Source organism: Jaculus jaculus, chromosome 7 (assembly GCF_020740685.1).
Source record: "Jaculus jaculus isolate mJacJac1 chromosome 7, mJacJac1.mat.Y.cur, whole genome shotgun sequence".
Lineage (NCBI taxonomy): Eukaryota > Metazoa > Chordata > Mammalia > Rodentia > Dipodidae > Jaculus > Jaculus jaculus.
In genome coordinates, this window is record NC_059108.1 from 11037174 (window position 1) to 11061195 (window position 24022).

The 24022-nt window shown below is 45.5% G+C and overlaps 1 protein-coding gene across 12 annotated transcripts in view; it reads left to right on the forward strand.

Moving 5' to 3' along the window:
* The first annotated feature begins 484 nt into the window (after nucleotides 1-484).
* Mtus2 (microtubule associated scaffold protein 2) overlaps nucleotides 485-24022 on the forward strand; it is a 532186-nt gene continuing 508648 nt past the window's right edge. For all 12 annotated transcript variants that reach the window (XM_045154627.1, XM_045154628.1, XM_045154631.1 and 9 more), the window contains exon 1: nucleotides 485-729. The gene's annotated coding sequence lies outside the window, so the exon portion shown is untranslated. The remainder of the gene's footprint in view (nucleotides 730-24022) is intronic.

Here is a 24022-nt window from a genome sequence, read left to right on the forward strand (position 1 = left end):
CCCGGCGGCCCGCGCTCTGTCTGCGGCGGCGGCGCGGGGCTCCGGCCGGGAGGAGGCGCCCCGGGGCTCGGCGTGTGCGTCTCCGGGCGGCCGGGAGGGGGTGCGCGCCTGGGCCGCCCCGCGCCGCCCTCCCGCCCCCTTCCCTCCCCTCCTCTCCCTGCCCTCCCGCGGGTCCCGCTGGCCGCCGGGCCGCTGTCACCGCGGTCCTGCGCGGGCTGGGGACTGGGCGGCCCGGTGCGGCCCCGAGGCTTCGCTCTTTGTCCGGCGAAGCGGCGGCGGCGGCGGCGGGTGTGTGTGTGTGTGTGTGTGTGTGTGTGAGCTCCAGGGGACGTCGTGGCCGCGCGTGGAAAGGGGGTGGGGTGTGTGTGGGGGTCCCCGATCTCCGAACCCCCCCCCCACCCCGGCTGAGGCTGGGCGGTGCCTGCGCCGAGGCGAGCGCGGGGCGCGTGGGCGGCGGGGGTGACGGTGGCGCGAGCGTCCCCAGGTGCCCGGGACCCGCCACCTGCGCCACCGGCAACTTTGTGGGTCCCACCCACACCCCCTCCCCCCTTTCTTGCCCGAAGACCGGTCAGACCCTCCGGTGGGAGGGAAATTAAAAAACCATCCAAAACTCCAGCTGCGGCGGAAGAGGAGCGAGGGAGCCGGTGGATCCTGGCCCGGGATGAAGGGATGACGCGAGTCCCTCTCGGAGGACGGCGGTGGCCGCTGGCGCATCTCTCGGGGACCCAGGTGAGCGAGCGTTCTGGGCGCGGTCCGGCGCGCGTCCCCCGCACAGGTGCGGAGTTAGGCAGCGGCAGGCTGGGCGCTGGGCAGCGACCCGTTGGCGTTGGAGGGCTTTCCTGTCCTCGGGGGCACCTGCTCTTTCCTGCCCACATCTCTACCCCCAGCACCCCCCCCCACCCCAACCCCAAGCTCTATGGGCACCTTCGCGGCTTGCCAGGCTGAGCACGCTGTTTCAGACAGGAGGTGATGGGTTAGTTTAGAGCGAGCATTTCCCCCCACACCCCCCACCATCCACCCCCAGTTTGGGATAATTTGGTCCGTGTCTTAATTTAGTACGAATGTGTTATTTCCTTGGAGCTTTACAATGGTAAAGCAGCGAAGCGGGGTGTTTTTGCTACATCCATTTTCTTTCTATCTTTCTTTTTTTTTTTTTAATTTTTTTTTTTCATTCTGAGCCTGTGCGCAGAAGGAATTGCAGGCACACCAGTGATGTTACTACCATTCTATTTGAAATACAAACACGGAGAGAAGTGTACTTGGCAGCGTGCCGAAGGCGTCTGTGCTCTCTGTTATCTAAGTCCTTAAAAAAAAAAATGTATGTATCTGCGCATTGGTAAAGTTATGAGTGTGTACCGGAGCATCCGTGTAGAGCGCAGAAGTCCGAGCCGTGATTTCCGCTTTAACCCCAAACTTTCCTTGGAGACCAGCACGGCGTAGCTTGAGATGCCGTTTTAAGAAGGCGCAGAGCCTTTAAAAAGAATTCATTAGATAAAATTTAAAGCCATAAAACAGAAAACAGGTTTTATGAGGGCTATGATGGAAACTGGTGAGAATTCTTTGAATAAACATGAGAAGTGATTAAAAATAGATCCCACAGATATCCTTTCTGGCTTTTAAACTGTTAGGTGATTTTATTTTACTATCAGATGGTAACTGACTAATTATGAGTCGTCAGTTATTAAAGATCTGTCTCCCCCCTTCCCTCCTCCCATCACCCCAACCTCTACTCACATTTATAGAGATTTTTTTTCAAGATGACAAAAGTAGAAAGCGTCAGATAGACTGATGTCTAGGCTTTCCCTCTTTGCCTCCCCCACATAATTGGTTCAGGGCGCTGTCTTGGTGGTGGTTGTGTGTATAGCTTTCTGGGGGATTCTCATGCGTAGCCAGAGGCGAGATCCATTGGAAAACATTGCTCCATTTAATTTGTCACTTTGTAGCCTAAGGTGTGGCTACGTTGGCTTGAGGTAAGTCAGGCACTGGGAAGCAAAACTTGGTGTTGGAAAGGATGTATGTCAGTAAGTTTTAGCCTGTGCACTTTTCTCTTCTGTCTAAATAAAGCTCTTGGCTATTTTTTCCTGCAAAGAATCGTTGGTGTTTATGAGACCTTCAGTTCCCTGGAGAATCCATACGTAGGGAGTCCTGGGGCTGCTGGGCACGGTGTGGAGGGAGCCGTGACGGTTCCATGTCTGAGTGTTCATTCCTATGTGTTTGCGTGATATAACCATCAAGTTTTATTAAAGGTCATTTTTTTCCTTCCACATTAATTTTTTTTTAATGCCGCTAGAGTGTGAACTAGTTAATTAAATGCAAAAAGCCTTTTATTGTTTTTAAGGTCAGAAGGAAAGCTGGTTGCTATCTTATGTAATTCCACATTTCCACACCTGGGAGCAGGTCTTATGGTCTGAAAGCTTATGTAAGAATTACAACTGTGCGTTTGGTATTCCATTAAACTCCCTGTTTTGGCTATTACATAATTGGCAGGGAATTAGGCTGCTGAAGCCAAAATCGGGAGGACACACACACACACGCACACACACACACGCACACACGAGATTGAGAGAGAGAGAAAGAGGGAGGGAGGGAGGGAGGGAGGGAGGGGAGATTTATAATGAATTGCTGATGCCAAATTAGGGGGAACAGCAGCAGCATGGTGGTTTGTTAACGGGAGATAAGAATAGAGTCTGGAGGGTTGATGTAATACAAGACTGTTAGGCTTAGCGATTTTCTAGAGATCTGAGAGCTGTGGTAAAAATTGCTCTGCAGCTCCAGTCCGTTATATCTTCCAGCAGAGCTGCCGTGCTAATGACCGGTCAGCTTCTGGCCCCTTACCTAGGATTCTTCTGGGAACCCTCTAAAGCGGCAGCAGCAGTGAGTTCCTGTGGTCACACCTAAGTTTGCACATGGAGTTTTGGATTCTTTTAAGATGGGAAGAAGCTAGTTCCACCCTTGATCCCCCTAGCTCCTAAAAGTCCGCAGGTCTTCAACCTGCACCTACTTTCTTTTATTTATTTATTTATTTATTTATTTATTTATTTATTTATTTATTTGAGAGCTACAGACACAGAGAGAAAGACAGGTAGAGGGAGAGAGAGAGAATGGGCGCGCCAGGGCTTCCAGCCTCTGCAAACGAATTCCAGGTGCGTGCGCCCCCTTGTGCATCTGGCTAACGTGGGACCTGGGGAACCGAGCCTCGAACCAGGGTCCTTAGGCTTCACAGGCAAGCGCTTAACCGCTAAGCCATCTCTCCAGCCCAACCTGCACCTACTTTCTAAGTTACATTTAAATGCTAATTTACAACATAACTTTTTCTTAATTTTTGTTTTCTTAGGGAAAAATAAGAAAAAAAAATGGGTCAATGTTGTAGTTGACCCTGCTGGGAAAATGCAGGATGCTTAGACCCAGGGCTCAGTGAAACCCCTGAAATCAGGTGATTTCCTGGAGCATGGGGGTCCATGTCTTGACATCTCTCAGGAGGAAGACTTCCTTTTGGATTTGAGTGTGAGCTTTAAAGGTGGTGAAAATCAGAGTTGGGATAGGGATGAGAGGAAAGTGGGCTAAAAGTTCCCCATCTCAGAAGCAGGCTGCCAGGGGGGAAGGAAAGGAAAAAAAAAAAAAAAAAAAAGAAAAAAACAACGACAACAAAAAACAAACCATGTAAAGATGCTTTATGGAGCTAGAGAGACGGCTCAGTGGTTAAGGCGCTTGCCTGCCTTAGGACTCTTGTTGGAGTCACCGGTATTTGTTTAAGCTAGATGCACAAGGTGGTGCATGAATGTGGAGTTTGTTTGCAGTGGCTGGAGACCCTGGCATGCCCATTCTCTCTCTCTCCCTCAAATAAATAAATAAATAATTTTTTTTTTCATTTTTATTTTGAGAGAGAGAGAAAGAGAGAGAGAGAATATGGGCATAGCAGGAACTTCAGCCTGCTGCAAATGAACTCCAGACACATGCGCCCCCTTGTGCACATGTGCAGCATTGCATGCTTGCATCTCTGTGTCTGGCTACGTGGGTCCTGGAGATTTGAACACAAGTCCTTAGGCTCTGCAGGCAAGCGCCTTAACAGCTAAGCCATCTCTCCAGCCCTAAATAAGTTATTTTTTAAAAGATGTTTCATTAATAAAATGAATAAAATTAATAAAATAAATAGGAACATAGGGCACTGGCTTTGTAGGAGACCTTTGTGTATAAGTTCCTTAGGATATTTTAAGTAGCGAGCAAGCAGACCCAAAAATATCTGCCAAGACCTGAAACAGGTCAGTATGGGCTGGGAGGTGACCCATCAGGCCTTTCTGATGCATGTTCTTGTGAGCAAGTGAAAGGCTTCGGACAAGTCTGAGAGGGGGTTGTTGCAAAGCCTAATTTTCCTTTTCTCTAACATGAATTCTACTTTGTATCTGAATTCGAATGTCTTCAGATCTTGCAGTCCCGGCCCTTCCCGCCAGTGCACAAACTCCACGCACCATCATCATCACCCACCCTGCACTGATTGCCTGTGTACAAAGGTGCTTCCTTTCCCTAAACCCACCAGACACCCCTCATGAATGTTATTCTTGTCTCTACCTTGGCTTTGGTCTGTAAAAATCGCACTTCTAACACAAGCGATTTTGCTCCATTCCCATTCACTTTGTTCCCCATCCCCCCAACTGTGGGACTTAGAAATGCTCTAATATTATTTCTAGCAGTCAAAGGCATGTTCCTGGAATGAGTTAATGCTTGGAAGAGCAAAGAATTTGTTCTAATCAATATCAGGCAATAGTCCCTTGATTACATTTTCTTAGAGCATTTATTTACAAAAAATGGCAACAACAACAACAACAAAACATTAACATTATAAATCCTTTCTCTGTCCCTTTGGTATTTTCTTTTTTTTTGTTTATTATTTTTTATTTATTTATTTGAGAGTGACAGACAGAGAGAGAAAGAGGCAGATAGAGAGAGAGAGAGAGAGAGAGAGAGAGAGAGAGAGAGAGAGAGAATGGGCGTGCCAGGGCCTCCAGCCAGTGCAGATGAACTCCAGACACATGCGCCCCCTTGTGCATCTGACTAACATGGGTCCTGGAGGAAGTGAGCCTCGAACCGGGGTCCTTAGGCTTCACAGGCAAGTGCTTAACCGCTAAGCCATTTCTCCAGCCCTGGTGAGTATTTTCTACAATTACTTCTCGAGAAGAGTCTTTCTCAAGGACCCGAAGCCATTCCTTTTAAAACATGCTCAGCAGGAAGGGAGGATAGAGTTCTTTCTCCAGCCCCTGAGGGCGGACAGGGCCTAACCTTGGCAATGCCAGCCTGCAGACACAGGTACCTTATCATGGGGACGTTGACCTCGACCCCCTTTTCTACTTCCTTGTCCCTGCTTGAGGCCCCAGTCATTCTCCCCTCTGCATTCTCGCCTTTGCCCACTGGGATGGGAATTGAGCTCGGTTTTATACTGAAGATTCTTTCTGGCAAGACTGGGTAAAATCTGACGTTACAGCCCCTTAGAGTGTAGCTTTTGGTTTTCTCTCACTGTCTATATTATTACTTCCTTGTAGCTGTGACAAGAGCAGCCAACCAAAAACAACTTAAAGAAAGGAAGGGCTTATTTCTGCCTATAGTTTGAGGTTGCAGCGCATCGTGGCCGGGAAGGCAGCTGGTCACACTCAGTCCACAGAGGGGAAGCAGAGAGCGGTGAGCACTGCTGCTCAGCATGCTGTCCCTTTTCATTCAGCCCAGGGAGCACTGTTAGGACGAGTCCTCCCACTTCAGCTAACCGAATCTAGACAGACATCCCTCACAGAGATCCCCAGAGAGTTGTTTTCCATGGTGATTCGAGATCCTGTCACGGTAGACAACCAGAGAGATGAACCATCACACCAGCCAACAAGTAATTTTGAGTGTCTGTATCTGCCAAGCACTGTTGGTAGGTGTTAGGCATAGAACAGCGAACAAATCAGATAAAAAAAATATAATTGTGTCCCTGAGCAATTTGCAATGATAGAAAGAATCAGTTGAGGGATGGTGAAATGGCTTAGCGGCTAAGGCGTTTGCCTTTGAAGCCTAAGGATCCTGGTTCCATTCCCTAGGGCCCACGTAAGCCAGATGCACAAGGGGGCTCATGCATCTGGAGTTCATTTGCAGTGGCTTAAGGCCCTGGTGCACCCATTCTCTCTTTCTCTCTATCTACCTCTCTCTGCCAAACAAACAAACAAATAAATAAATAAATAAAATATTTTTTAAAAAAAGAGGGCTGGAGAGATGGCTTAGCGGTTAAGCGCTTGCCTGTGAAGCTTAAGGACCCCGGTTCGAGGCTTGATTCCCCAGGACCCACGTTAGACAGATGCACAAGGGGGTGCACGCGTCTGGAGTTTGTTTGCAGTGGCTGAAGGCCCTGGCGCGCCCATTCTCTCTCTCTCTCTATCGCTCTCAAATTACAAAAATAAAAAATTTAAAAAAAATTAAAAAAAATTAAAAAAAGAATCAGTTGAGCTTACATAAAATTCTGATAGATCTCGTAGGAAAGGTCCTACTGGGAAGAAAAACAAAATTGAGTCAGTTAGGAGAGACAGAGTTTGGTGTAGAGAATTGCTCTTTCCAGCAGGGTGGGCATAGAAGTGAGCCTCAGAGGTAAGGAACAGCGAGCCATAGGGTGGCGGCCCTCTGGGGAGCAGCCAAAGCAGGGCTCCAAGCACAGGCAGCTGGCAGCTGTGAGGAGGGAGTCCTGCAGCATGGTCAGTGGCAGCACCACGGCATTCTCAACCTCATCATCCCACGAGCCCTTGCTAGCATTTATTTATTTTTTCAGTTTACAGTAACCCCGCACCCCTCACCCAAGACTGTGTCACTGAGTGATGGTGTAGCTCTTAGGGCATTTGGTGGCTGGGAAGTACATGGGACCAAGAGCTTCTCGGAGCATCAGGAATCCAGCCTGGACCACTGCAGAAGTAGGGAAGGAGGTGGCACGTCTTTACATGCAGTCCCAGGAAGCAAGCAGGAAGCACGTTCTATTTCCAACCTGGATCTCTGTACTCACCCTAGGACAAAGGACTATGGTGGAGGAAGGGTGCTGGCAGTGGGAACTGGAATACTCTTCCTTGGGGAGTGTCTCAACATCCTGAACCCAGAGCATCTTTTGGAATGAAAATGATCCAGAGAACCTTTGCCACAAAGGCAACCCTGGCTCATGGGCTTGCGGACGAGAAAGTGCTCAGTGGAGGACTAAGGGCTCTGGGCTCTCCGGTGGCTTCCCGTGTCTCATGACGAGATACGTACGTGTGGACATGGCCCCAGACCTCCATCGATCCCTCAGGGTGGAAGGTCAAGAGGCCACCGGGAGCAGTAGCCAGGAGCAGTGCAGTTTTCAGTTATATCCTTTCTGGATGCGTGGGGCAGGTAGCTGTCTCCTTTTTCCAAGACACTAACTTGCAGACATTTTCTTTTTTTTTTTTAAATTTTGTATTTTTTTTATTAATTAGTTTTGTACTCAGCGAATAGTCAGTTTGGTACCCTTATTAGGCTCATCCGTGACCTACCGCCTCCCCCTTAGCCCCTCCTTGTTGAGGTATATGGGTCGTGCATTCTGGGGTTAGCCCCCAGTTATTGGTAGTTATGGGTGGCTCTGACATTCTTTCTGCTCCCTCTTCCGCAAAATTTCCCTGAGCCATGTTGGGTTCATTTTTGGTCTGCTTCTCTGATGAGGTGTTGGGGGCCTCTGGGTCTCTGGCTCTCTGATTTGGTAGGAGTTGACTTTTCTCTGTGTTGATCTCTTTCACCCTTGTGCTGGTACCCGGTTCACCAAGAAAGCAGCACTCTTGCTTGATTCGCCAGTTATTCTGTTTCAGCCGGGGCCCTTTTGATGTATGATGGGGGTGACTCTCTCCTTAGGATCTATGTCTATCTGAAAAAGAGAAGCAGGTTTTCCAATGGAGAGTAAGTTAGCACCAGACAAATGAGATAACCCTTACTTTTTTAAATAGAGAATTTAATAGGTGTAGGCCCTCTTGTAGCCCATGATTGATGGTAGCTTGATAATGGAGAGCAGGCTTATGTTTGGATATGGTTCTGACTTGTCTCCCAGCTCCAGCTATGGGTCCCGTACCACTGAGGGGATCAGTTAGCCGAATCGAAAGCAGTTGCTTCCCCACCATGGCTGTTTTCACATTCTGCATTAGTTACCTGTCTTTCTCCCCATTCCTTCGGTCTTTTCAAAGTAAGAGTCTTGCTCTAGCTCAGGCTAACCTGGACCTCCCTCTGTAGCTCCAGGCTGGTCTTGAATTCACAAGTGATCCTCCTGCCTCAGCCTCCTGAGTGCTTGGATTAAAGGCAGTGTGTCGCCATGCCCAGCCTTAGTCGCTTTTCTTGTTGCTGTGACAAAACACCTGACAAAAAGCACCTTGAAGAATGGTTTGTTTCTGCTAACAGTTTGGGGGTACAGCCCATGATGCTAGGGAAGGCGTGGCTAGTCACATTGTGTCAGGAGTCAGAGCATTCCGTCCCTTCTCCACACAGTCTAGGACCGCCATGCGGCCGAGTGCCGCCACCAACACTCAGGTGGGTCTTCCTACCTCAGTTGACCCTCATGGACCTGCCCGGAGACTTGTTTCTCTGCCGATTCTGAATCCTGTCAGGTGCTGGTCTCTTCCTTGCCTCACAGATCTTCCTGTGGCCTCTTGCTTTGTAAATTTCCTTCAGTGTCCCGCCATGTTTGGAATGTCAGGGTATTTATGAGTACTTCTGGCTTGGAAAAATTTTGTTTTGTACTATATATATGTAGTGTATATATATATATATATATATATATGTACATATATATGTAGTGTACATATATGTATATATATATATATATGTAGTGTACATATATATATATATGGAGAGAGAGAGAGAGAGAGGGAGTGTTGGTGCACCAGGGCCTCCAGCCACTGCATTTAAACTCCAGACGTGTGTCACCTTGTGTGCATGCGTGACCTTGCACGCTTGTATCACCTTGTGCATCTGGATCACATGGGATCTGGAGAGTCGAACATGGGCCCTCAGGCTTTGCAGGCAAGTGCCTTAACTGCTGAGCCATCTCTCCAGCCCATTCCTGGCTTTTTGAAATTTTTCTTTAGCTTTTGTGCATAGGCTGTCATGTAACGCATTGGCTTATATGTGTCATATGAAATAATACTTATTTTATGTTGGAATGCCATGACGTTAATGAGCACTTGTCAAACGCTTACCCACACTAACCCTCCTGGAGTTTTACTTGTTTATTTCCTACATAGACAATCGCATCATCTGCTAAACAAGTACCACATAAAGAATTAGGTAAGTGAATAGATAAAAATGAATAAACCAATGATTAGGTTTTGTGATCATAATAGATGGAAGGAAATGAGCCAGTCAGATCAATGTGTAGAGAGATTTTTCTCTTTTGGCAAGATTGTCTTTTAGACAAATGAATGTCCCTTGTCGTGAAGAGGGTAGGTTGTATGACCCCGTAATACCTCTCCTTCCTAGTCTTGTACCCGTTATGTACTTCTGGGCCCACTGAGACAGTGGGTTCCGTTTCTGGACAGTGTTCACACACCATCACTGTAAGTAAGTAAGGCAGCAGTGTACGTGGTTGTACTGATGAAAGGCTGATACTGATGTCTGGGAGTTTGACTTACTGGTAGACCCAGAAAGCCAGCGTAGTGCATTAACTTCTATTAGGACTGTAGGATACAGGTTAGTATTGACAGTGATGCTTTTCAGACGCATGGAGGAGACAGGATGGAGTACAGACTCATGGGTTACAAAAAATGATAATCAAATAATGGAGCAAATAATGAACAGTTAATAGGGAAATTAAGTCTCCACATTCCACCAGATGGCTGCTGCAGAGTAATAATATAAAAATGTGATATGAGTGCTCTCTGCTACATGGCAGCATAGGAAAAGTGATCTCAAACCATCTAGAGTTAATTGTCTTTGTACTAAGCTGTTTGAAATTAGTCACTCAAAATAGCTTCTCGACATAGGTAATCTTTCCCTACACATGAATAATTGTTTCTCAGGTTGGAATTTTACCACATACTAAGCTAGAAACATTGTTTTGTTCCTAATTCTTATTATTAAATAAGTTTATTTTTAGAGGAAGTCAATTTGAGAAGCAAAATCATATGGCAGGATAATTTTAGTTGGAAATTGATATTTCTAAACCTAATGCATTCTCTAATAGTGTTGTAAGAAGTTCCCATGGGGGGTGTGCCAGACCTTACATTTGATTTCCTAAATGCTCTCGCAAGTATTGTTTTGAAAAATACACATTGTAGGTGGTTAAAGGCACTTGCTTCAAGCCCTGATAGCCCAGGTTCGATTCTCCAATACCCACATAAATCCAGATGCACAAAGGGGAGTATGGATCTGGTTTTCATTTGCAGGGGCAGGGGGTTTTGGACCGCCCATACTTATTCTCTCTCTGCCTTTCTTTCTGTCTCTCAAATAAAATAAATAAAAATATTTTTAAAATAAACATTGTCGTAATTCAAATGATAGCTACCAGTGACTTTTGTACTGAGATAATTCGTGTTTGTTGGACTCATGAAGTTATTTCAGTATAACTACATGATTATCATCCCCAAACTTCATACTGGAAAATTTCTGCTAGAGTTTAGGATTACAATTGTGATGACAACCCAACATGTTGCAATAAGTTAGAGCTAGTGTCTCTGTTCAGAAGTGAGCTTAAGTCAAAGAAGTCAGACACAAAAGAAAGCTTATTGTAGTATTCCATGCATATGAAATATTCAGAGAAGGCAAATTCATAGAGCAAAGTAGATTAGTAATTGTCAGTAGCTGGGCACAGGAAGGATTGTGGCGTTCCTGCTAGTGATATTTTTGGGAGGCAATATAAATGTTCTGGAATCTGCTAGTGGTGATTGTTCCACAATTTGGAAAAACTTATTGACTTAGCTGTTTGTAATGGTGAAATTTCCAGGCATGGTGGTATGTGCCTGTGGTCCCAGCTACTCAGTGGGTTAAGGCTGAAGGATTGCTTGAGCCCACAATTCTGGGAAACCTTGCAAGACCTCTTCTCAAAACCAAACAACCACCACCACAACAAAAACTCTCCTCCCAAATAACCCCCAAATGGTGAGTTTAATGATGTGTAAATTTCACATCATTTTCCTTCTCATGCAGAAGTCTAATCATCTGTAGCTAGGATCCACATATGAGGGAGAACATGTGGCACTTGGCTTTCTGGGCCTGGGTTACCTCACTTAGTATAATCTGTTGTTAGCATATATGAAGGCTACTGATTTCTGTGTATTTATTTTGTATCCTGCTACATGGCTGTAGGTTTTGATCAGCTCTAACAGTTTGCTAGTAGAGTCTTTAGGGTCCTTTATGTATAGAATCATGTCATCTGCAAATAATGATAACTTGATCTCTTCCTTTCCAATTTGTATCCCTTTTATGTGTGTCTCTTGCCTTATTGCTATGGCTAAGACTTCCAGAACTATATTAAATAAAAATGGGGACAGTGGACACCCTTGTCTTATTCCTGATTTTAGTGGAAAAGCTTCCAGTTTTTCCCCATTTAGTAATATGTTGGCTGTAGGCTTGTCATAAATAGCTTTTATTATATTGAGATATGTCCCTTCTATTCCCAGTCTCTGTAGGACTTTTATCATGAAGGGATGTTGGATTTTGTCGAATGCTTTCTCTGCATCTAATGAGATGATCATGTGATTTTTGTCCTTCAACCCATTTATATAATATATTACGTTTATAGATTTGCGTATATTGAACCATCCCTGCATCTCTGGGATAAAGCCTACTTGGTCAGGGTGAATGATCTTTCTGATCTATTCTTGTATTCCGTTTGCCAATATTTTGTTGAGAATTTTGCATCTATGTTCACGAGGGAGATTGGTCTGTAATTTTCTTTTTTTGTTCTATCTTTACCTGGTTTTGGTATCAGGGTGATGCTGGCTTCATAGGAGGAATTTGGTAGAATTCCTTCTTTTTCTATTTCCTGGAAAAGCTTAAGAAGCAATGGTGTTAGCTCTTCCTTGAAGGTCTGGTAAAATTCACGTTTTAAATTTTTTTTTGCGGGGGGGGGGGGACTTTCAAGGTAAGGTTTTGCTCTAGCCCAGGCTGACCAGGAATTCACTTTGTAGTCTCAGAGTAGCCTTGAACTCACAGCGATCCTCCTACCTCTGTCTCCCGAGTGCTGGGATTAAAGACATGCGCCACCATGCTGAGGCTTTTGTTTAAAATTTTATCTTGATGACTGAATTAATTTAATGTGGCTTTAACAAAATATCTTGGTGTGGATACTCTGCAGAGAAAAGAATCCTATTTCGCTGTAATTTTGGAGGCTGCAAGTCCAAGTTTGAGTGGCCCGGTGGATTCAGTGTGAGATGAAGTGATGAAGTAGACAGAATCACAGTGGTGAGACTGACTGCACTCAGAGACCTCATGTGGTGTTAGACAGAAGCTAGAGAAGGGAGAAGGGACAGGTCACTCTTGCAGGAACCAGCTGTAGTCTCATGAGGACAGCTTGGGAGGGCAGCACCTTGTCACCTGACCCGTTTCCACAAAGCCCCATGGCATGAAGGCTGCACCCGCTCACAGTCACCACTCTGAGGAACTGAGGACCGAGCCTGGACAGACGTGGGAGCCCTTGGGTGGCAAAGCACAACCCACCCACAACACGGAGTATTGAAATTTTGTGCCCGAGGCAAGGGCTCTGCCCCAACCCTAGCTTTCTTCTGCTTTTCCATTCCATCTTGTTGTTTCAGAATTCAGTAAAATGTTGAGATCAGAGCTACTTACTTGTGAAGCGCCCACAGCCAGGGTGGAGTCTCAGCCCAATGCATGCATAGACCTCCGAAGGCAGCGTCCGTGCGCTTTCAGTGCAGGGCCAAAGCCGGCATGTCCTGTGCGTCAGTTCAGGGCGGTCTTTGATCCTCATGCCGCTGTGCTGTTAGGAAAAGTTAAATTATGCTGAACATTATACTAACAGAATATTTTAAAAATATTTTATTTTTATTTATTTATTTGGCAGAGAAAGAGGGGGAGAGAGAGAGAGAGAGAGAGAGAGAGAGAGAGAGAGAGAGAGAGAATGAGCGTGCCATGGCCTTCAGCCACTGCAAATGAACTTCAGACGCGTGCGCCCCCTTGTTCATCTGGCTAACGTGGGTCCTGGGGAATTGAACCTGGGTCCTTTGGCTTTGCAGGCAAATGCCTTAACCTCTAAGCCATCCCTCCCGCTGCTGATAGAATTTTTAATAAGGCTGGCTGTGCTTTGAAGAGTAGTTCTGTCCAATTATCTAATGTAAATCATCTGTATCAGTTGCCATCTCATTTGCTGGGACAAAACACCAAACTGAAAGTGGCGTATGGAAGGAAAGTGCTTACTTCGGCTGACGGTCTCCAGGGGATGTTTCGTCATGGCACGGCAGAGCAGAGGCTGGCATCACATCTTGTCACATCAGCTGGGAGTTAGCGCAAGAGTGATTGAACACCCAGTAGGACTGGACTAATAAACCTCAAGGTCTGTCCCCAGTGACACCCCTCCAACAAGGGTTTACCTCCCAGAGGCTTAGCAGTTGGACGCTGAGCATAGGGCTTAGTCACAAATACATGAGGCTTTTATATGGGACCTGGAGAATCGAACCTGGATCCATAGGCTTCACAGGCAAATGTTGTATTTTATGATAGTAAAAGCACATCTCGGTGCTGACTATCTGCCCTTCAAGCGTGTAGCAGCCATCTAAGTGAGTTCTGCAGCACTGGTGACAGAATGGTTTTTAATTTTTTTTTGTTGTTGTTCATTTTTTATTTATTTATTTGAGAGCGACAGACACAGAGAGAAAGACAGATAGAGGGAGAGAGAGAGAATGGGCGCGCCAGGGCTTCCAGCCTCTGCAAACGAACTCCAGACGCGTGCGCCCCCTTGTGCATCTGGCTAACGTGGGACCTGGGGAACCGAGCCTTGAACCGGGGTCCTTAGGCTTCACAGGCAAGCGCTTAACCGCTAAGCCATCTCTCCAGCCCCAGAATGGCTCTTAGAGAAGAGCCTGAGTACAGGCTTGCAGAAACACCACAGGGCATGCTGGACTTCGTGTGGATCCAGATTGCAATTCTGACTTTGTCCCTAGCACTGCATTTATTTATTCTTAAAACACTTGCATTTTTTCTAAAAAAAAAAAAGTCATGGCATGTTTCTGTGGTTAGACATATGAAATCCTGGAGAGAGGTGTAGCGCTGTTTTATTGTCCCTATGACTGCAGAACCCAGTGAAAGAAAGAAAGGGTCAGTCTTACCTGGGCTGGGCTGAGGTGGGCAAAATGGGCTTCATGCAGGGGATGCTTCGGTTGGGCTCCATCTTGGAAGGAGAGTGAGACAAAAGGCCGAGACTGGCGGAAGGTCGGGAGTTAGGTTCTCTTGCGGCAGGGATGGGAGTGGGTTGCTGAGGAACTGGGGCGAGTTCTCTGATTATTAGCGCTGTCGATCATTCAGCTGTTGCTGTCGTGGGTACATTTACCTTCAATGTTGCCATGTTTCAGAGTAGATCATGGTATCACTGTTTGGCGGGGGAAGCCACTATTAGGACAATGCAGAGGGCCTCTGAATGTCACCCTGTTTGCATTTCCTTCAAGGTCTTACGCTCTCTTACAATTCTGATTGTATATGAAAGAATCTCAGGGGTTCCCATAACTTGTCAACTTAGGCTGCATCACTGCTTTACATTTCACACACACACACACACACACACACATACACACAAAGATTTGGTTGGTTGTTTTGTTTCTCGAGATAGAGTCTCATTCTAGCCCAAACTGACCTGGAATTCATTCTGTATTCTTAGGGTGGCCTCAAACTCACAGTGATCCTCCTGCCTCAGCCTCCTTAGTGCTGGGATTAGACATGTGCCACCATGCCCAGCTTCATTATATATCTCTATCATCTCTGTATCTCTCTATCAATATTTTATCCTTACATACATATCACTTGGAAAATGCAGGTGGGAATATAGGGAAATGGTACTCAAAACCAATTACCGTGTTAATTTTGCTGATGGATGCTCTTATATGCAAACAAAATCAAACCAAACAAAAGCGCTTGTGGTAAGCTGCTAATTTATAAAGGTCTCCTGGTGGGGGAAATTGTTTAAACCCTTTCCTGCTCCTTCTGGGAAGAAAACCCGGGTAAACTTTTGGTACCTGGGAACTCTCATGGCTTTTCTTCTGTCTCATTGAGTTCCGCGTGTGCTATGAATTTCACTGGTGGTGGGGCGAGGGTTGGGGTGGGCCTCAAGGTAGATGGGGTGTTAGTATAGTATCAGACAGGAGCAAACATTCCTTTCATTCCGCTTGGCCTTGGCCTTGGACCTGCTTAATTTCCTCAGTGAACTGTGTGGGTGGGCTACCCACCACGTGATGCTGGCCCAGGGTCAGCCCTTCCTTCTGTCTCTTTTGCATCTCTGCCTGTGTCTGTCTCGGGTCTGCTCCATTCTGAATTCTGTACCTTCAGGAAGATTGCCACACTTCTCCCCCATCTTCCTTCCAGCTCACATCTGCTTTTTGTTTTTACTTTTTAAAAGCAGGTTTTTAAAAAAAATTTATTTATTTAATTTATTTGAGAGAGAAAGAGGCAGATAGATAGAGCACGAGAAAGGGCCCGCCAGGGCCTTCAGCCACTAGAAAGGAACTCCAGACGCACGCGCCACCTTGTGCATCTGGCTTATGTGGTTCCTGGGGAATTGAACCTGGGTCCTTTGCCTTTGCAGGCAAATGCCTGAACTGCTAAACCATCTCTCAAGCCCCTCACATCTGCTCTAAAAAATATTTTTATTTATTTGTAAGCACAGAGAGATAGAAGAGAGAGGGAGGGGTTGGGGCAGAGGAGAGAGAAACAGACTGAAAATGGGTGCACCTGGGCCTCCAGCTGCTACAAACAAACTCCAGATGCGTGTGTCCCTGTGTACCTGGCTTTACATGGGAAATCGAGCCTGGGTCATCTGGCTTTGCAGGGCAGGCGCCTTAACCGGTACGACATTCTTGAAGCCCACATCTGCTCTTTTTGTCACGTTTTGGTCTTGGAAAATTCTTGTACATTGCCAGGAGGAAGGTGAGAGCACATTGCCAGTAAGATGGGACTGGATGGAAAGAAAGAATTGAAATGGGAGCTTACAGAGGTTTTCGCAGATTTAGGAAGAATTTGCTTGTTGTTTTTTTGTCATTAAGTGATAACTAGAACGGCAGCAGTTACACTATGCAAACCAGTGACACTATGTGGAAGATGAATGCATGTTGAAAATGTTTCATAACCAATTTTTCTTTTTTTGGGGGGGGAGGGAATTATCATGGTTTATTGTCTATAATTACAGAATTTGTCAACAATAAAAATAAATTAAAAAAAGATTTAAAACAAATAGGGCAGACATCAAACTCTGTAGCCCCAAGCCTGATAACTGTAGTCAGTGACAAGTCTCCAGGTCCAATAATTCTTTTTTTTTTTTTTTTTGTCATAACCAATTTTTCTAATCTCGTCTCTTGTCTTGTTTGGAAAAATCGTGAACTTGCTCTTTTTGTAGGTGAAACATACACGAGTGTGGCAGTTTTGTGTCTCAACACAAGAATAGTAGGATTTCTGAGCTGTCTATGTCAGTAGGGTTTGTAAGGAAATCTTGTTTTTTTTTTCCTTCTATTAATTAACAGATAATCTGTCTGTTGGATAATTTAGATAAAAATGTATCTTTTTTTTTTTTTTTTTTTTTTTCCCGAGGTAGGGTCTCACTCTAGCCCAGCCTGACCCGAGATTCACTATGTGGTCTCAGGCTGGCCTTGAGCTCACGGCGATTCTCCCACCTCTGCCTCCCGAGTGCTGGGATTAAAGACATGCGCCACCACGCCTGGCCTACAAATGTATCTTTTTATGCTGAGATTTTTTTTTTAAGTAAACTTTTCTTAAAGACCTAATTAATATTGCCTAAATGGTAGGACTCATAGTTCCTTTGACTTAATGTTTTTTCCTGAATTAAAAGGAAATAATGGGCTGGAGAGATGGCTTAGCGGTTAAGCGCTTGCCTGTGAAGCCTAAGGACCCCGGTTCGAGGCTCGGTTCCCCAGATCCCACGTTAGCCAGATGCACAAGGGGGCGCACACGTCTGGAGTTCGTTTGCAGAGGCTGGAAGCCCTGGCGCGCCCATTCTCTCTCTCCCTCTATCTGTCTTTCTCTCTGTGTCTGTCGCTCTCAAATAAATAAATAAATAATTTAAAAAAAATAAAAGGAAATAACATTGCAGAATGTAAGTTTGGTATACTTTACGACAAATCCAATGAAAGGGACATGCGTGCTCATGTGTTAGACGCAGTCTTTCTCTGACAGAAGCCATGCATCCCTCTTAAGTTGCTTCGTTTCTGCGGTGTATTTGAGAATCAGTTTTCAGATCATTAACTACTCCAAGGATTAAGATAGAAAGGCATTTACAGACATGTAATCCATTGGGGATTAATCAGAAAATAAGATTAAGTCGGCCTCAAATCCTAAACTTCATGGAAAAGCTGGCAAGCTTTTTAGAGTGAGCAAGTTTCTTTTTTTTTTTTTAAAAAAATTTTATTTATTTATTTATTTGAGAGCGACAGACACAGAGAGAAAGAGAGAGAATGGGCGTGCCAGGGCTTCCAGCCTCTGCAAACGAACTCCAGACACATGCGCCCCCTTGTGCATCTGGCTAACGTGGGACCTGGGGAACCGAGCCTCGAACCGGGGTCCTTAGGCTTCACAGGCAAGCGCTTAACCGCTACGCCATCTCTCCAGCCCAAGTTTCTTTAAGTTCTGACTACCGTATGGTGTCAAGTACCCCCTTCTGAGCACACTCTATTTCCGAGTGACAAGTGTCAGGCTGAATGACTGCCTGTGCTTTCAGGATTCTTCCCTCTTCCCAGTTTCCCGTGTCTTTTTCCTTCCCGGGTTTCCACACAGCAGGTTCATCCACTAGGGCCTTATTGTCTCCAGCGACAGTGACGCGTGTGTGGGTCGGGGTGAGCTTGTGCACACTCGTATTTGATTTATTATTTCACTGGCAGCTTCACACTCTCCGGTGTATTCGCAGTAAATAGCTGGCGGTTGTTCTTTGTAAGTGATCTTATTAATAGAATAAGTCGCTGGAAATGAGTTCTCATATGGAGGCTTATTTCATTTTTGTCTTGTTAGGCAACGTGAGGGGGTCTACTTAGACCGCAAGAAACTCAAGTTCAGCCATCATGTTTGCTTAATGATTTTTTAAATGTGCAGAGTGTGTGCGTATAATAGACATCTCTTCCTTGTGGTAATTAATCTTCTACGATGACAAAAGGTTATGTTGCTACTGTAGTTGCATCAGTTGACAGAAATGGGGCAAGAAAATGCGCCAGTGTGGGGGCTTTGAGTAGGCGATGTGCTTTGCTACTGGTTAGCAAGAGAAGCCAGCATGGCGTCACAGCCCCAGCAGTGAGCAGGCGGAGACAGGGTCACTGAAAGTTCTAGGTTCGCATGTTCTTTGCATTTGGTTCTAGGCCGGCCAGGCCTACAAAAAAAAAAATAAATAAATAAATAAATAAATTAAAAAAAAGAAAAGTCAAGTGAACAAGGCCAGGTTATGGGAAAGGGATATCGATGCCCCATAAACAATGTCAACTAAGAGTAGAAACTTCAATGAACATCCATGACCACAGAAAGTATAAAATACTTGAGCAATGCTTTTCTGGACTGCTACCAGCCAATATGACAATTAGACAGAGGTATTCCTTCCATATGACATTTTCTTTTTTCTTTTTGGTTTTTAGACGTAGGGTCTCACTCTAGCCCAGGCTGACCTGAAACTCACTATGTAGTCTCAGGGTGGCCTCGAACTCACGGCAATCCTCCTACCTCTGCCTCCCGAGTGCTGGGATTAAAGGCATGCGCCACCACGCCCGGCCCATATGACATTTTATTTCCATCTGATGGACATAAATACTGAGCTATACTGACTTTTAGAATGAGACATTGTATTGCCATATACTAGAAAATTGTAATATAGATATCACATTATATATCATCAATGCATCCAAGGTTTAAGAGAGCTACAAACAACTTTAAAGATGATTAAGGGCCAGGGGGAAATGGCACAGAGGTTAACAACTCTTGCTTGCAAAGCCTACCGGCCCAGGTTTGCTTCCCCAGTATCTACCTAAAGTCAGATACACAGAGCGGTGCATGTATGTGGAGTGTGTTTGCAGTGGCAAGAGGCCTTGGCATGCCCATTTTCTCTTAAATATATAAAAATGTAAAAAAATAATTGAGATGCCCGTGTGACTAGCTCTCCTTAAGCATAACACATTTGCTTAGTACACAATTGACCAGACATAACAGCAGCAGTAATCTATGGATATAAACAAATATTTAAAAGATATTTTGACAGGCACATCATGTCCATTTAGCAAAACAACTGCAGTAGCTTGCCTATCGGGGCCTATGACTTCCCCAGCTGTGGGCTTTTGACCAGGTTTACAGGATCAGATGTGATTTCTTTCCTGTGGAGCAGGCCTCAAATCTAATTGGGACGTCATTGGTTATAACAGTCGCCCCACTACCAGTGAGTACAAGTTGTCTGAGCCCACAGCTGAGCAAGACTGTTGATGGCTTTTCTCTCCCTGAAGTCTGCATAGTACCTTCCAGGACTATGAAAATCAGACAACGGAGAGGAAGCTTCCAGCTTGATTTTTTTTGTGTGTGTGTGTCCTGCAGTGGTAGCATGTAAACAACAATGCCTTATCAATTCATAGTTTTCTTTGTATGAGTTGTAGGGAAAGAAGGGAGAAGGAAAACACGATAAAGAAAGCTGATGTTCATCTCCTTCCTCTCCCAGTCACTGCTTTGCCGTCTGTTCACTCGGTGGGCATTGTGATCATGTCTGGGTTTTCTTTGTCCCTAGGATGTTGTGTCAAGAGTAAGGACGTGAAGATGTTGTGGAGCTGATCTGATATTGAGCTAAGAATTTTTTTTTTTTTTTTTGAGGCAAGCCCAACAGACTGGCTTAAAAAAAATATTTATTTGTTTATGAGAGAGAAAGAGAATGGGCATGCCAGGGCCTCTAGCCACTATATATGAATTCCAGACACATGTGCTCTCTTGTGCATCTGGCTTATGTGGGTCCTGGGGAATCAAACCCAGGTCCTTAGGCTTCGTAGGCCAATGCTGTAACTGCTAAGCCATTTCCCCAGTCCATTCATTGACTGGCTTTTTTTTTTTTTTTTTGGTTTTTCGAGGTAGGGTTTTACTCTACCTCAGGCTGTCCTGGAATTTACTATGTAGTCTCAGGGTGGCCTCGAACTCATAGCGATTCTCCTACCTCTGCCTCCCGAGTACTGGGATTAAAGGCATGCGCCACCATGCCTGGCTCATAGACTGGCTTTTTATTTATGAAAGAGAGAGAGAGAATAAATTGGCATGCCCAAGCCTCTAGCCATTGTAGTTGAACTCCAGACACATGTACCACCCACATCTGGCATACATGGGTACCTGGGAATCAAACCTGGGCCCTTAAGACTTTGCAGGCAAGCGCCTTAACCCCTAAGCCATCTCTCCAGCCCCTTCACTTGTTTCTTAAAGCACTTATGGGCAGGTGCTGACATAGGGCTCTGGGGCTCACATACACCTTGAGGCTTTGCTCCATAGCATTGGACCCTGGACCAGCCCCTTGTCTACATCAGTTTTTAAAATTTTATTTCCCATCCTATACACTTCAGACTAGCCCATCTCACCCCTCACAGCTGCTTTGGAATTGAGCAGACGATTCCATTGTTAGAGGATACCAGCTGAACCAGGCCCAGGGAATCTGCAAATAGATGTGCACCATGTAATGAGGTGTGGGCGGTGGCTGGAGACAGTGTTTTTCCTGGTGCCTTTGGAGAGTTTTAAAAGCTATGGTTTTTTTTTTTTTCCCTTCTGCTGAAGCTCCCGTGATTCTGAATATATCTAAGTGTCAAATAGGATGCAAATAACCTCAGATGAGGAGCATGAGGAGAAAGCCATCAGTGGATGTGGATCTCATTTTCTGCTTTAAAAATGACCCTTGGGGGCTGGAGAGATAGCTTAGTGGTTAAGCGCTTGCCTGTGAAGCCTAAGGACCCCGGTTCGAGGCTCATTCACCAGGACCCACGTTAGCCAGATGCACAAGGGGGTGCACGCGTCTGGAGTTCATATGCAGTGGCTGGAAGCACTAGCGCCCCCATTCTCTCTCTCTCTCTCTCTATCTGCCTTTCTCTGTCTGTCGCTCTCAAATAAATAAATAAAAATAAACAAAAAAGTTTTAAAATGAACCTTGGGAAAATGTGAGACATCCCAGGGTCTCAAAGTGCATTGTTTTAGGGAGGGCATGGTTCATCATTCTTTTTTCTTCTAATGAGTCTTTTTCCTTAGGCTGCAAACACAGGAGAAGAAATTCCAAACTTATTTGGATATATACATCTATAGATCCAGGGTCTGGAATATTAGGAAATGGCTGGTTGGTGGGGGGGGGGAAGAAGAGATAGTCAGTAAATGTCTCATGGGAGGTTCTGTTCAGATGGTAGCGACCGCGTAGGCTTCTGGGCTGTCCCTTTGGAAATGGCACACAGACAGCGCAAGCTTCCGGTACTGCTTTCCCTGCTCCATACTGCTGTCTAGTCTCTGCAGTGAGGAATTAAGCCTGTGGTCTGCTTGATGCGAGGCCAGATTTTATTAAACTAGGTCACCAGGGCACACGTACAGGGGCTAGATCCTGCTGGCATTTTGTCCTTTTTTGGCAATTAAATAGGTAAGCATGCCAGTAGGCAAACAAAATGGCTTCCCACCTGCCCGTGGTGGTCGGTAGTAGGTTACAAGGAACTGTGGGATCTTTGAACATGTGTGCTGTTGCTCATGAGTTACCTTGAGAGCCCTTTGAAGAGTCCCTGGGATGTTCGTGGTGTCAAAGAGGTTTATCCTGCTTGAAATTATCACAGAGTTTACAGAAGAATTAAAAATGAATAGGTTGGGGGCTGGAGAGATGGCTTAGCGGTTAAGCGCTTGCCTGTGAAGCCTAAGGACCCCGGTTCGAGGCTTGGTTCCCCAGGACCCACGTTAGCCAGATGCACAAGGGGGCGCACGCGTCTGGAGTTCGTTTGCAGAGGCTGGAAGCCCTGGTGTGCCCAGTCTCTCTCTCTCCCTCTATCTGTCTTTCTCTCTGTGTCTGTCGCTCTCAAATAAATAAATAAATAAAAATTAAAAAAAAAAAGAATAGGTTGGGGCTGGAGAGATGGCTTAGTGGTTAAGCGCTTGCCTGTGAAGCCTAAGGACTAGGTTCGAGGCTGGACTCCCCAGGACCCACGTTAGCCAGATGCACAAGGGGGCACACGTGTCTGGAGTTCGTTTGCAGTGGCTGGAAGCCCTGGCGCGCCCATTCTCTCTCTGTGTTTCTATCTGTCTCTTTCCCTCTCTTTCTCTGTCACTCTCAAATAAATAAAAATGAACAAAAAATTGAAAACAATGAATAGGTTTTTTTTTTTATGTGTTTTGCAAATTACTGCATCCACTGGCACATTTTTTAATGCAATGTGGATTTTTTTCCCTCCCTTTCTCCTCTTAGAAGCAGAGAGCCCAAGCTGACATCAGCCACTTGACAATGATTTCCAGTGCCTCAGGCTTGGGATTTTGCATGGGGAGATCTGCTGGAGAGCCATTGATAGCTCTACTTTTGAGGGTTAGCTTGGTTCTGTGTAACCACTGGAAAACAAACCGAATGGCCTTTTAAAAAGTGGTTTATGGAGTTGGGCGTGGTGGCACATGCCTCTAATCCCAGCACCCAGGAGGCAGAGGTAGGCGGATTATTGTGAGTTGGAGGCCACCCTGAGACTACATAGTGAATTCCAGGTCAGCCTGGGCTAGAGTGAGACCCTACCTCGAAAAACCAAAATAAATTAAAAAAGTGGCTTATGATCTACTTTCATCCACAAAGGATTTTATCTAACTCTCTGTCAGATTACATATTCATTGCATTTAGTGTATAATTTCTATTTACTTATTTGAAAGAGAGAACGAGAGGAAAAAATATGAGAATGCATGCACCAGAGTCTCTTGCTGCTGCAAACTGCAGATGCATGCACCGCTTTGTGTGTCTGACTTTACATGGTGGGTACTGGGCAGTGAGACCAGGGTTTGCAGGTAAGCACCTTTAACTGTGGAGCCATCTCTCCAGCTCTAGCACATGGGTTTTTAAAGTAAGGGAATATGACTTTCAAAGTACAAGAAAGAAAAAAAAATATGTTCTTGGTTTGTTTTTACAGTGCAGGGATTCAACCAGGACCTTATGCTTTCTGAGAAAGTGCTTAGTCACTGAAGTACACTTCAGTGGCACCAAGAATGCTTTCTTCAAAAGCCAACAAAACCACCTTTTGCTGGGTGTGGTGGCACATGCCTTTAATCTCAGCACTTGGGAGGCAGAGGTAGGAGGATCACCATGAGCTCAAGGCCAGCCAGAGACGACATAATGAATTCCAGGTCAGCCTAGGCTACAGTGAGACCCTACTTTGAAACCAAACCAAACCAATCAGAAAAATAAAAAATAAAAAAATCCACCTTCTGTGGGTTGGGAAACAGCCACAGACATGGGGAAGAATGTCATACTCTCTAATGGCTCAATTTGCCAACTTTATGACTGTGCCCAGTAAATGTCTGAGAATAAGGGAAACAACTGTGACGTTTGTGGCTCTGGGGAGTATTTTTTTTTTTTTTTTGCAGGCATATCTGTGTAGTATATGTGCACATGTGTTTGGAATGTGTGTTGGCACCCGTGTGTGTGTGTGTGTGTGTGTGTGTGTGTGTGTGTGTGTGTGTGTAGAGGACAGAGGTGGATGTCAAGCTCTTCTTCAACCCCTCTCCCCCTTATTGATTGAGACAAGGCCTCTCACTCGAACCCAGAGCTTGCTGCTGCAGCTGTTCTGGCTAGCCAGCTCGCCCCAGTGATTCCTCGTGTCTGTGTCCTGAGCACTGGGATTACATCTGGGTGACATGGCCACCCAGCATT